This window comes from Zootermopsis nevadensis, unplaced genomic scaffold, assembly GCF_977971745.1.
Source record: "Zootermopsis nevadensis isolate Lab colony 2312 unplaced genomic scaffold, Znev_1.0 Znev_ptg000083l, whole genome shotgun sequence".
In the NCBI taxonomy this organism is placed as follows: Eukaryota; Metazoa; Arthropoda; class Insecta; order Blattodea; family Termopsidae; genus Zootermopsis; species Zootermopsis nevadensis.
Window position 1 is genome coordinate 884,012 of NW_028259214.1, and position 12,795 is coordinate 896,806.

The window sequence follows — 12,795 nt, forward strand, 5'->3', positions numbered from 1 at the left end:
TAGTGGTACAAGCAGCACCGGCATTGAAGAAACCTCCTACCCAAATGAATAAAGTAGAGGGAGCACAGGCACGCTTATTTACACCACAAAGAATACAGTTGTTGCATGAAAATTTGAGACTGCAACATATAACTGAAGGAGCAAAAGACATCAAACAAATTTGTACAGAATTTGTAGATATATTTAAATTGCCAGGTGACAAACTAACAAGCACCACAGCTGCTGAACACTCTATACCAACACCGTCTATTCCAAAAAGTAGAGCTATAACATTAAAAAATTATAGATTAGCGGAATCTCATCAGCAGGAAATACAGAAACAAATAGAACAAATGTTAAGTGACGGGATAACAGTACCAAGCAAAAGCGAGTGGAATTTTCCTTTAATTGTTGTCCCTAAAAAGTTAGATGCGAGCGGAAAAAGGAAGTGGCGCATTTGCATAGACTTTCGAAAATTAAATGATGTCACCGTAGGGGACAGTTTTCCTCTCCCCAATATACAAGATATTTTGGACAAAATTGGAAAGGCAAGATATTTTTCAGCATTGGATTGTGCCAGTGGTTATCTTCAAGTTCCTATTGTACCGGAGGATCAATGTAAAACTGCTTTTAGTACACCCAAGGGTCACTTTGAATATACACGAATGCCGTTTGGTCTTAAATCGGCACCCGCGACATTTCAGCGTATGATGAACGCAGTATTACGTGAATCAATAGGTGAAAGATGTTTTGTGTACATGGACGACATTTTAGTGATGGGAGAAACATTAGAAGAACATCATAGACAATTGCGAGAAGTATTTGGTCAGTTACGAAAATATAACATCAAAATTGAACCCGATAAGTGTGAATTTTTAAAGTTAGAATTAACTTATTTAGGACATGTTGTTACAGCACAAGGAGTCAAACCTGACCAAAAGAAAATTCAGGCAGTGACAGATTTCCCTTTGCCAAAATCACCCAAGGATATTAAATCATTTTTAGGCTTAGCAGGCTATTATAGGAAGTTTATAGATAAATTCAGTGCGATAGCCAGACCTTTAACAGAACTATTGAAAAAGGATACAGAATGGAAATGGACAGATACAGAACAGGTTAGTTTTGAATTATTAAAGCAGAAACTAACACAAGTTCCAGTATTACAGTATCCCGACTTCACACAACCTTTTATATTGACAACTGACGCTAGTGGGTACGCAATTGGTGCCATACTCAGTCAGGGTAAACTAGGCCAAGATAGACCAGTCGCTTACGCAAGTAGGATTTTAAATAAAGCGGAAATTAATTATAGTACTGTAGAAAAGGAACTTTTGGCCATTGTGTGGGCTTGCAAACATTTTAGACCATATTTGTTAGGAAGAAAATTTCAGGTTATTACAGATCATAAAGGGTTAGTTTGGATTTTTAATGTGAAAGATCCCAGTTCTAGATTGATGAGATGGAGATTATTGCTCGAAGAATATGAATATGAAGTACAATACAGGGCCGGTAAAAAGAACTGTAATGCTGACAGTTTAAGTAGATACCCTGTAGAATGTTTGTCAGTTGATATAGAGCAAATAGATAAGGATAGGAAATTAAAAATAATTAATGAAATGCATAACTGCCCTGTAGGAGGCCATCAAGGAGTTCAACGAACAGTGGAAAGAATAAAATTATATATTACTTGGCCGGGTTTAGAGCAAGATGTGACAGAGTACGTGAGAAAGTGTAAAATTTGTCAAATAAGTAAAGAATCAAATCATAAAATAAAACAGCGCCTAGAAATTACAGATACACATGATAGACCGTGGATCAAAATTTATTTAGACATAGTAGGACCCTTACCGCAGACAGAGAATGATAATAAATATATTTTGACATGCCAAGATAATTTGAGTAAATACGTCATAGTAATTCCAATTAAAAATCAAACAGTAGAGGAAGTAACAGATGCCTTCGTGAATAAAGTTATTTTAATTTATGGCATTCCAAATTACATAGTGACAGATCAAGGCACGAATTTTATGTCCGACATGTTCAAAAGAATTTGTAAACTATTTAAAATTGAGAAAATTCATACCGCAGCGTACCATCCTGAAAGTAATGGTGCCTTAGAGCGAGCAGATAAAACATTAGTAACTTATTTACGTTGTTTTTGTGATCCAAAGACTCCGGATTGGGATAAATGGTTACCTTTCGCAAGTTTTACGTATAACACTACACCACACACAAGCACGAAATTTTCACCTTATGAGATACTATATGGAAGAAAATGTAATATTCCAGGTACTTTACAAACTACACCTCAACCATTGTATAATTATGACGACATTGTGCAAAATGTAAAGTTCAAAATGCAGAATTGTCATCAGGTAGCTAAAGAAAGGCTGATTAAATTTAAGGAAGAACAACAGGAGAGAACAAAAGCCAATAGTGTCAATTTTAATGTAAATGATTTGGTATTGTTAAAAGTAGAAGCTAGACACAAATTAGAACCCATATGGAAAGGGCCATATGAGATTAAAGAAATGAAAGGACCAAATGCAATTATTCAAGAACTAGGAAAACGTAAACATCAAGAAGTACATACAAATAGATTAAAAACATATTTCTCTTCCTTTGTAGGAAAAGAAGCATGAAACTACGCAGAATTTGGGCAATGGTACTACTCTTGTTGTGGTGGTGGGAACAATTAAAAGCACAAGATGTACAGCAATTACAATCGCAAACAGGCATATATTTTGATGAAGTGGGTACTTTATTATTCTATCCTATGAAATGGAAAGTGGTTACTTATATTAATCTAGAACCAATCAGAGAATTGTGGAAACAAACCAAGGACCATCAGCGTAGAGTTACAGAATTTTGTTCTAAAATCCATGATAAAAATTGGTATCATTTAACAGATTGTGGGGCTTTTGATCAATACTTGAAATCAAAAGTTAGATATATCGACAATTTAAAGAATTTAATTAGTAAATATTTGATAGACACACCAAATTCAGGAAAAGTCAATTTGAATAAAACTCGAGTAAAAAGGGGAGTTTTGAATTTCGTGGGCGACATAGCCAAAATTTTATTCGGTACTCTGACACAGTCAGATGCTGAAGAATATAATAAACATGTATCACAATTAGAAAAGGAACAAGCTGAATTTTTACATATTTCTAAAGAACAGATGATAGTTATTAAATCAACGATTAGTTCAGTTAACTTAACACTCCAAAGAGTAAATCAAAATGAAAAAGCATTAAAAGATGGTCTCACAAAATTAACAAATTATAGTTCTCAAAAACTTGGAGAATTACAAGAAGAAATTGAAAATGTAAACTTAATAAATGAACAAGTCAGATTAGTCCAGAGAGGTGTGGATGAAAGTCAACACTCGTTTGAAATTTTAATAGATGCCTTTGTACACGCTGAGCAAGGTACGTTACAGCCACAATTAATAACCACAGAGAAAATCAGAAGTTTGATGACTAAACTACAGCTGCCAAATGGATTGGACTACCCTAACTTTCCTTTCTCTGAACTACAAAAACTTATTACACCTCATGCTTACGCTTATAAGCAATATTTGGTATATGTGTTAGAAATCCCTTTGACATCTCCTACTACGTATCACCTCTATAGAATTCTTCCTTTTCCTGTAAAACGTCACGATTCCACTTATGGTTACATCAGTTCTAATAAAGAATATGTGTTCAGTGACCCCATCCATCAACATTATGGAAAATTAACTACCAATGAGTTAACTGGATGTTATCAACCAAACATGTTGCAATTTGTGTGTAAAGAAGATATTCCCATTTATACCTATGTTCCAGACGCAGATTGTGAAGCTACCTTGCTACACCCTTCCACTTCTAAAATTCCCCCAAGCTGTGAATACAGATTGTTAAAATTAAACAAATCATCTTGGATACCCTTGCACATGAGTAATGAGTGGCTATATATAGCACCTCAACCTGACACTCTAACCGTAATATGTCCACAACAGACAAAGACGGTAAAGATTGAAAATGAAGGTAAACTAACTTTAAAACCAAGGTGTAAAGCATTTTCTTCTTATGTAACTTTATATGCTATTTCTACAATTATTGATAATGTTACTGTTGACTTTATGCCTACAGCACCAGTTGATTTTGATTGTTATTTTGACAGCCTGAAAAATGAAAATTTTGAAAAGTTACCATTGGAAATACCTTTAGCAAATATTATGTCATCTACAGATGACTTGAGGTTGGCCAGTTTAAAAGTAGAGGAAGTAAAAAAATTAATAAAAGAACAAGAGGAAAAAGAATACGATAATTGGCTTCTCACTGCCACCTCATGGGGTTCAGTTATTGGAATATTGATGATGATTGTTTTATGTTGTTGTTGTAGCCTTTGTTGCTGCAAATGTTGTCGAGAAGGTTGTTTTTGGCTTTATGATAAATGGTCACCTAGAGATTGTGTTAGACAAACTCATGACAGACTATGCGTCAACATACTTAATTACCCTCAGAAAGTGTCTTACACTAAAACAGAAGGTCTCTCACCTTCAGTATCATTGAAGTCATTGCCCATAGTGATGCAACCTAAGGCCAAAAGTAACACTTCTAGTGATGAGGAGAGTATAGCTCTTAGAACTAGAAGTAAACCAAGATTATTTCGGTAAAATAATTGGAAAACAAACATAGAAAGTTTTCACCAAAAGTATAGGTAAAAACTTTTCTTAAGGGGGAAGGTGTAATATGTACTGTACTATGTACCTTTAACCCCTCCTAAATAATTATGTATTCATTCCTTTGACATCTTATTATCAATATGTAAGTCACGGAATGAACAGACCAGATAGTGGAATAACTTATATCAGTAGAAATTAGTATGTTTTGGGAAATAACGGATGTATAAATCTCACACTAAGGATACATAAATTTGGTGCTATCTTGAGGAGGACATCCGGACCCCTCAGCCGTCAAGATGACTACGGTCACAGGGTCTGTTTGGGAATTGCCTCATTTCCGTTACCATAATATGACTATTCATTTTTTGATCCTATATAAGCCACTATCTGGGCTGAAGAGGGACTATTCTACGACTACTATTCTATCACTGCTGTTCACTGGAACGTCAGCTTACTCTTTAAATAAACTCTACTTGGACGTGGACGCTGGTTGTTGCTGATTCACCTCAAAGCTTCCTGCGTGAGGGACTTAGCTTCCTCACCGTACCAACTGATTATCCCGACCAATAGAAAACCTATCAGGAACTCTACTACTACAACTACAAGATTACCTGGTAGCAACGACAATATAACATCTACTACAAAAGATAAAAAACATTACACATGAAACTCTTAAGAATAATTTGAAACTTGGCGCGTTCTGCAACTCGGCACGAGCTCATCGGCGTCCTTTCTCTAGCAGCTGGTCTGTACCTTCACTGCATATCTCGAAAGATTTCAAGACGAGTCGGGATCAGTTGTTACACATTCATTTATCATCAGTTCTCGCTCACTTCGGAATTGAAACTTCGGGATAGAAGTTACGCCGACACCTTAAAATATCCCGTTCCTTCTCCTGCGTGTTTCCTTTCCCACATCGACCGCGGATTGATGGAATAAAATGAAACGAGAGTAAAACTTGAGAAGATGGCGCAAAGAGGTTCTTAGCGGGGTAAATGGCGAGAAGTCAGATCATGGCAATGCTGGAATAGTCGGTCTGCTGGGAATGGTTTGCTCTCCTTGCCTGAAGCAACTCTGCCATTCCTACCACCGGGTGACCCTCAGCTTCATACTCGATTCTGCAAAACAAAAACCTGCTTATAACGGAACCCGCATATACCGAAACGTTACTCCGTTGAAGACAGGTTTTCCGGTGTAGCCGGGTTCACCACAGTTTCTACTTAGTCTTCGGTTCACTTACTTGGCGTTTTGATCATGGAATGGTTTTATATGTGACTTTTTATTTAAAAAAATAAGTATAAACGGTAATTGACCGATTGGTTTGTGTTAAAGAGATGCGTTGTGTTTTCTTGGAGGTAAGAATGAAACTTGTATTGCACAAAAGAACACTTGTTTGATGTTTGCTTACTTTGATGCAAGTTTCGTTTAGTTTACAAGTCCTAAAGCTCTCTGCATTGGCGTTACTAGGCAAAGTGTTCTCTATTAGAAGCTTTGCTGTCAACAGGTGCCTTTATGAACACTTAAAATATGTGTGTCGAAAACTTTGAAACAACGTATCAAGTACTGTGGATGTTAGTTCTCCTCTCGCTCTGAATTGAAATGTATGGGAAAGGAATACGTGATAAAATAGGAAGTGGTATAAATTAAGGGAACAAATGGGATAATGAATTGAGATACGAAAGATATCATTTCACGTTGAATTGCATTCGACCTTTTCTAATTGTCTTTAAATATGATTTGGATGAAATTTATGTTTCAAAAGAGGTAAAATTCAATGGCTTTGCAAGTGGAAATGAAAATAGGCGATATTTAAAATATATATATTAATATAAGGAATCCCAAAGGCATGTGTATGTTTTGTATAAAAATTATACAAAGTATCGTTAACAGTTTTTGTAGAATTCTATAAAATTAAATTATAATTATATTTAAAGTAAACGTCACAGCCTTCAAGAGACACAGTAAATCGGACATAATAAAGCCACGAACTCCATATTATGCGTTCACTTTATGCACCTTGTGCAAATAGCACACAAGAGCCATTATCAACGTTTCTTTTGTCGTCACGTTTAACAAAGTGTTCATGTTGAAGAACTTTGATTTCTGCTTCACTTGTCACTGGCAGAGATGGGCAATCATTTATAATATTCCACAGGGGTCAATGCAGACGTCAACACTTGGCCAGCGCCCCAGTGCACTTACTGGTACCCTCTCCAAGCCGGCACTGTTACTTCTAGTACATTGAACACGAGAACCTCCTCGTCCCAGCTGCATATTTATTTCGTTAAGGGCACAGCGACAGATGTCGCCTCCTGTCTGCGTTTGACTGGGACCGGTTTCCATCCAAATAAAGCTCTAAAGGTTTGAAAAACTATTGAATGTGTTACTTGACTCCAGAATCATATATTACTCTGCTTTCAAGTGCTTTTAAACCACGGCAAAGTTAGGGAAGGACTTGCCACGGGCTGGGCTTCGAAATTCAGTCAGACTTCTTTCTACATGGGCCCAATCTCGTCGATTACATTTTTTCATCTCTGTTAGGTCTTCAGTATCTGCCTTTTTGTCCGCCTCTCTATATCTCAGTTTCTCTATTAATGTATGTATGTATGTCTCTCTATACACGCAGATTTTTTTAAAAAATTAGTATCTTTATTTGTGTAGATGTACAGGTTAATCGTACGCCCAACCATCTTTATCCCACGACTTATCGCAATAAATTTTAAGGAATCTCGACCACAGCTTTAGTTATTAGACAATGTCAACTATTCGACACGAATCGAAGCACTGACTTTCACAACCTGGTCACTCACTTCACTAATTTGTCACTGCTATCAAATTACGTATCTACAAAACAATCAAAAACTTGCACACCTGATACAGAGGAATACGTAGTTAAACTGTAGTTCTCTAGTTATGACATGCAGTTGTAAAGGACAGAGGAGGAACAGAATGACAGATACAGAAATTGCAAACCCATGGCAGATTTACGGTTAGACGAACACAAAATGCTATAAACTTCCTGTCGATAACATAACTTAGTTTAACCCTTTGAAGACGAAGCTCGTCTAAATATTATTTAATAAATCAATCCGTACCGCGAAGAAAACACAACACTTCACCATTACAAATATCAACTAGTTAACCCTTTGAAGCCGAAGCTCGTCTAAATATTATTTAATAAATCAGTCCGAACCGCGAAGAAAACACTACACTTCACCATTACAAATGGCAAGTGGTTGACGCTGTTTAAGGAAATAATCCCTTTCTACTCTGAGAACAATCCGAAACCCAAACATACAAAACGCTGAGTTATTAACTGTGTGGTACACATAGTTACCACTGGGGTCTTAAAGGGTTAAGATATCACATCCACGAAGAGATGTGAAGATAGAATGGGCGAAGGTTGGATGACAGAAATCCGCGTAAACCTGAGGAATCCAAAAGTAGATTCTGCGCCAAGTGCAGGGATTACGTCGCCTGACTCGCGAAGACAAGGCGTTCCTCTTTGTTCGTGTGCGTCGAAGTTCTGTGGCTACCATCAGAACGTCCTCCTGTCGGTCCACTTGTGTAGTTCAGGTCGATGATTCACTCTGATTAATACATAACAAGCGTAATGTGTATCCTGAAGCAAAGTGATCAGAACAAGATTACAGCTTCGCTGTGTACCGAGCGGCTTTATAATAGCAGCAAAATCCAATCCCCTTATCTGGCGCAGAAAGCCCGCCCCAACGTGTAAGCAAGCTATGTAATGTCACAACATATTACCCCACTAGCGATAAGAGGCAGCAGGTCCCATCGAAATTAATTAATGGAAACAACAAGGCCTCCCCTCACCCCCAGCGCAACTTTAGCTGCCGTAGATCTATTGATTGCCTAAATGAAAGTGGACAGACCCACCCCGTCACTTGGTTATGTATGAGAACGTGGCAATGTCTTGTATAACAGGGCTACTCAGCCTCTCAGAACGCAGTCGTCTTCCAATTACAATACGGGGTTATTGTTCGAGAATGCTATACCTGACCTTCCCAAATATCTCCCGAAAAATTTACTATGCTTTATTATACTCATCGCCCTGACGATGGAGGCAGCAAGGACCTCTGAAACGTCTGTAAACTTTTACCAGACTACAATCTGAAATCTTACTTATCATACGAGGTGCGATCGGAAAGTTTAAAGACTGTGTCAATAGAGGGCGAACCGGATGTAGTACGAGCTTCTGCCGCTAGGGGATGCGGCCTACATTCATAGTGAATCAGTGTGCCAGCCGGCATCATCGAATTAGTATTTGTTTCTTAGTTACGGGCGTTTTGGTAGTGCATTACACCGACCCTCCTGCGATTTCGGAATGGCGTGTGCATCAAATTTTGCCAAAGACTCGCCAAAACGGCTACGGAAACCTATGAAATGCCAAAGCAAGCATTTGGGGAGTCCGCAATGGGTCGTGCACAAACTTTTGTGTGCCATTCACGTTTTAAAAATGGCCGAACCTCTGTCGATGATGACGAGCGTTCTGGACGACCATCTTCGAGCACAACGCCCGAAAATGTTATGAAGATCGACGTCGTACCATCAACGACTTGTGCGACATTGTTGGGATAGGCTATGGGACCTGTCAGCTGATTCTAAAGGAAGAACTCTACATGCGACGCATCCTGTCTGAGGACCAGAAGCAGAATCGACTTCTCGTTTGTCAGGAGCTCAAAGATCTTGCAAGAACCGACCCCAACTTCCTTTCTAAGCTCCGTGTGACTTCTTCCTCTTCCCAAAGATGAAAATTCAGCTAAAGGGAAGGAGATTTGAGACGATAGAAGAGATTCAGGCAGAATCGCAGATGGTGCTTGACAGGCTGACAAAGAAAGATTTCCAGGGATGCTTCCAGGCTTGGCAGCGGCGCTGGGATCGTTGTGTTCACTCCCAGGGGAACTACTTCGAGGGTGATGGATGAATTTAATACCTGAGATAAGTGTACGGGTTTTTATAGGCGCAGTCTTGAAACTTTCCGATCGCACCTCGTATGACCATAATATTTAAATACTTCTTAAGGGAACAAATTTTGTTGATGTACGTCGATTGGATTGGGATGGCTCAGAATCATATAAAATTGTTGGGTTTGTGTTAGCAGTGTTAAATATTTGCGATCTGATATCAGACCGTTGTTTAAATATTTGTTTAACTACCACCTTAAAGGAATACGAGAACTAGATCGACCATCGAAGAGATGGAAGTATCAGTACGAGTACCCTGGACACTGAAACTGGTCACATGGGCGAGAATTTCCAGCAGCTGATAATGATGACCTCATTAATAATGAACGTTGCCGGCGAATGGTTCGCACACCTTCATCATCATAATCTTGAGAAATATCGATTCACAGAATTATTCTGTGTGTACCCTCCAAATGAAAAGCGAGGAATAAAGGAAAATCTCTTTTGGCGTCGCACCGAACTGGTACGTCTACTGCCTGAATTTGATGACGATGATTTTGCTAATGATGATTCACCTCTTTTCATGACGTCTGTGAGCTTTAATTCTATCAACACTTATCATTTTATAAACCTCGTCGCAGACTGGTTTAAGTCTCTTAGACCACTCTCAGTGCCTACTTACATAAATATTCTTCGCTTGTCAGCTTCTGGTCATATAAATATCTGTCAGCATTAGCCTGTGCAATATACCCCTACAATTTTACACGGTTTTCAAGTATTATAATACTACTTTTTGCCTGAAAGTGTTTTTATGTTGTCTTGTAAGCTGGTACTACCTTATCCGATGATGCAGAGTGCTCTTCTGATAGAATACACCGTCATTTAAGTACTACTTTCAACGTGAACCGACTGTCCTCTGACTGTTGTACCTGAAGTACATCCATCAAACAAGCAATTGATGAACTCGACTTCACGGCCCCGTGGGTCTCTCAGTCAGGGGCAGCTGTGAATGGCTGAATAGCCTACCCCTGCCTTCCTCCTTTGCGAGGATTTTAGATGCAGCTTTTCTGTAATTTAATAGGTTCGGTCGAAAGTATCCCCCAGCAGAATGGTCTGGTATAATTTCATTGCGGACCGTGTATGGACCGTGTACCTCAGGTTGCTAACGAAGCAGATGTAATGGGTTATATCTACTACTTGTTACGGTAAATTGGTTTTAGTTTATTTGGTCACAGGTTCTAAGAAAACCACGTCGTGTTGATATTTGCATGTTCTCTTGTCTTTAAAAGTAATAATATTTTACCATCGACATCTTGGTTTGGTCTCTTATCGTCCTCACCTATTATTAAGGACGGGCTGAATAAAGAGAGCTGGAGGATGTAAGGAGTGAATAATTGCAAGAAGACTGCTTACAGACAAACCAGAGGAAAGAACACAAAGAAAGCAGAACGATAATTACCCCCAAAAATATTCAGTTCTGTTCGCTGCGAGGAAGGTAGAGATTTATTTGCAGAAGTAAGTTTGTTCTCAGATAGCTTCTTAATACGAGTCTACTCTGGGGTAAGGGTTCTCTTTTATGTGAAAACTTTGAACCTGCTGGCTTGTTTCACTTTATCTTTGTGCAAGGACGAAATGGACTTAAGCGATTATGAGAATGTCTATGTGTTTAACAAAGCGGTATATTCTTTCCTGCGTTAGGGAAACCATGTAAGACTTTCAGAATGGTTTTTGGCTACAAACATTTTAAAAACGTTTAAAGGTGACAACGAAGAATAGAGAGCTGATAGTACAAAAGGCAGGTACGGTGTCTCTGGGGACTGTACACCAAGAAAAGCTTTGTTATCCTCTGTCCTTGGTACATTGAAATGTGCAGATCGTCTGGGGGTTTACGTACCTGCTCAGTCCCCAACGAAATGCCGCTAGCCTTCTAGAAGAAAAAAAAAATCGTGTTTTAAATTAATAGACAAGTCAAGTAGGCATATATCATGTTTCAAAACCCGTTAAAATCAACGGGAATATAAACTGTTTAAAACTGCACGACTCGCGTAATGGAGCCGGAAGACGTCGGTAAGTAAACAGGCCATGTGTTGATCAGCTCTCGGTTTACGTGGGTTACAGGCATTTTTTTAGCCGTCCTGCCCATGTGGGGCATTTCAACCTTACGTACTGGAGCTCCTCCCCTGAGGTAAAGCCGGTCACTTACATCAATCTAGTGTCGAGGTTACAAATACATGGAGCTGTCCGATGGAGACCTCATACGCCTTACGTAAACGCGTGATGTGAAACATGTTCTTACCCTTAGAAGAATTTGAAGTTGTCACAGCGGTGAGTCCGAAGATGACTGTCTTCTGGGTCGTTGCGCCGTGTAGTCTCGTAGAAGTTTACCGACGTTTCAGAGGTCCTTGCTGCCTCCATCATAAGACACCCTGATCATCTCATTGAAAAATGAAATAGAAGTAATGTAATATAACAAGCTCAATCAGTTTTATATGTTATACCGTATTGAACACACACAAATTCTTTCTTTTTTTAAGTAGGACTAATTTTGTGAATATGAATAAAAATTAATTTCTCCCGGAAGATCTTAGTGTAGAGCCTCAATAATATATTTATTTGAATCCCGTTTAGTAGTTTTTGGAAATGTAAGCGTACAAAGCTCGAACTGACGGCTGCTACCCCTCCCTGTTGTGCTTTCATTTCCTGAAATATTCGTAAGAACCTGAAGAGTTCTGTGTCCGCTGTCAGTTTGCAGGTGGCATCCCATCAGCTGTTATTAAAGCTATGAGCTGTTTGATTAGCCCTTAGCAAACAGCGCTTCGAGCTAACAGCCAGGTAACCATATGTCGCTCTCTGGGTGACGACGAGTTGACAGTCTGAAGCCTGATCACTGCAGATCACCTTTAATTATTTTTGAAGCTCTGGTAAAAATCACAACCATTGTTTATTCTACAGGGTGCTCCAGTTAGAACGCCACCGATCTTAAACAAATACCATACATGCCGTGTCCAGTAATATATGTAAAATCCTGTCTGATCGGTCTTCCTGTTTCGTCAGCTGTAAACCTGTTCAGAACAGGTGTTTATTAATCCCGATACCTGATTTATATGAATGAGTTGCGCGCGTTTTGATGGCATCATATCATATGACAGTGTTTCAGATATAAACACGTACTTTTAACTAGCTTCTTATCTATTAACTTTTCAAGGAAGTAAGCTTAGG

At 38.7% G+C, this 12,795-nt stretch overlaps 1 protein-coding gene and 2 long non-coding RNA genes across 10 annotated transcripts in view; 1 reads left to right on the forward strand and 2 right to left on the reverse strand.

The window, feature by feature from the left end:
- Positions 1-12,795, reverse strand: part of LOC147870927 (uncharacterized) — a 474,306-nt gene that overhangs the window by 147,634 nt on the left and 313,877 nt on the right. The window lies entirely within an intron of this gene.
- LOC147870929 (paired box protein Pax-2-like) overlaps positions 1-12,795 on the forward strand; it is a 318,072-nt gene that overhangs the window by 118,250 nt on the left and 187,027 nt on the right. The gene's annotated exons all lie outside the window — the stretch shown is intronic.
- LOC147870930 (uncharacterized) overlaps positions 1-12,795 on the reverse strand; it is a 213,082-nt gene that overhangs the window by 8,753 nt on the left and 191,534 nt on the right. Inside the window, exon 3 of one of the 2 annotated variants that reach the window (XR_015533031.1) lies at positions 11,466-12,010. The exons of the other annotated variant lie outside the window; for it this stretch is intronic. This is a non-coding gene — a long non-coding RNA (uncharacterized LOC147870930). Of the gene's footprint in view, positions 1-11,465; positions 12,011-12,795 lie in introns of those variants that run through there. 2 annotated transcript variants of the gene reach the window in all.